This window comes from Micromys minutus (assembly GCF_963924665.1).
Source record: "Micromys minutus genome assembly, chromosome: X".
Classification (NCBI taxonomy): Eukaryota; Metazoa; Chordata; class Mammalia; order Rodentia; family Muridae; genus Micromys; species Micromys minutus.
In genome coordinates this window covers 122,952,426-122,954,018 of record NC_137970.1, presented here as the reverse complement: position 1 = coordinate 122,954,018, position 1,593 = coordinate 122,952,426, and the positions used below count along the sequence as shown (strand labels likewise).

General features: G+C 44.8%; 1 pseudogene across 1 annotated transcript; it reads left to right on the top strand.

Moving 5' to 3' along the window:
- Positions 1–351: 351 nt before the first annotated feature.
- LOC308414425 (calcipressin-1-like) lies at positions 352–703 on the top strand (annotated as a pseudogene). The gene has a single exon. The product of its transcript is annotated as a calcipressin-1-like (transcript).
- Positions 704–1,593: the final 890 nt, after the last annotated feature.

Genomic DNA, 1,593 nt, shown 5'->3' with positions numbered 1-1,593 from the left:
GTGTATTTTCATCAAGAAACAAATACATGGTCTCTCTCCCTTACAAAGAAACCTCTTCTGGCTTGGGCTTGACTGCCAGTGAATCGTTCATTAACTGTCTGCCCCATGAAAAAGCAGAATGCATTTTAGGGACTTTACAATTTTATCTCCCTGATCTGTGTGGCAAATGGTGATGTCTTCAGCGAAAGTGAGACCAGGGCCAAATTTGAATCCCTGTTCAGGACATATGACAAGGACATCACCTTCCAGTATTTTAAGAGCTTCAAGTGTGTCCAAATCAACTTCAGCAGCCCCTTATCTGTAGCTGATGCCAGGCTGAGGCTGCAAAAGACCGAGTTCCTGGGGAAGGAAATGAAGTTATATTTTGCTAAGACTTTACACATGGGAAGTTCACACCTGGGTCTGCCCAATCCAGACAGTTTCTCATCTCTCCTCCTGCTTCTCCACCGTTGGCTGGAAACAAGTAGAAGTTGCTAACCTAGTCATTAATTATGACCTTTTATATGCTATCTCCAAGCTGGGGCCAAGAGAGTAGTATGAGCTGCATATAGCCACAGACACCACCCCCAGTGTGGTGGTCCACGTGTGTGAGAGCAACAAAGAGAATGAGGAGGAAGACAAAGAGATGGAGAGAATGAAGAAACCCAAGCCAAAAATCATCCAGACACGAAGGCCAAGGTACACACTCACCCACCTCAGCTGAATCAGCATACAGACTGAGACAGTGGGTTTTGAGTCCCACATATGGGGAGAAACCATTTACATGCAGGTGGCTGCTCATAGCTTTGGAGGGAACAGTCATGACCACTGTGGCAGAAATTCTAGTTCATGTTGCTCAGAAGAGAGTCAAGGCCTCCTCTTCTTGTTCTGATGCTGCAACTTAGTCCATGTCTGGGAATGTTTGGGGCTATTCACTGAGTGTGTGGCTATCACATAAGGACAGTGGGGACTTCCTGACAAAACTGATAAGTCTTGTACTCTTTTCTAGGTTCTGTTTTTGGCAAGGACAGGTTGACTGGTGGCCAAGAGATTTCTTTTTCCAAACAGTCAGGATGCAACCCTCAGTAGTAGGCAGAAGACACACCCACCAAAACCACTAACTATCTAGTGCAAAAAGATTGTGGGACAACTCCCACACAGTGTAGAAATTGTTCACGTATATTCCCTCATGGTCTAGCATTCATGTATGTGCACTACTTGGTCCAAAGACCAACCTTTGTTAACATAAAAAATTACACCGTTGTTTTTCATCTTGGGAAGCTAGGAAAGTTCCAGAACACTCTTACCACGTGTCCTAGCCTGGCTGTCTCCACACAGCACCCATGTACCTGGAGTCTTGGCTTGAGACATCCTCGAAAAACCCTGCCCAGTGCACAATGTTACGTGTGTGCTTTCTTGCAAAAGAAGTTGATCTTGATCCATTTACACAATGGAGTGCTACTCAGCTATTACAAACAATGACTTCAAGAAATTCGTAGGCAAATGGATGGAACTAGAGACTATCATCCTGAGTGAGGTAACCCAGTCACAAAAGAACACACATGCTATGCACTCACTGATAAACTGATACTAGCCCCAGAAAGCTCTGAATAC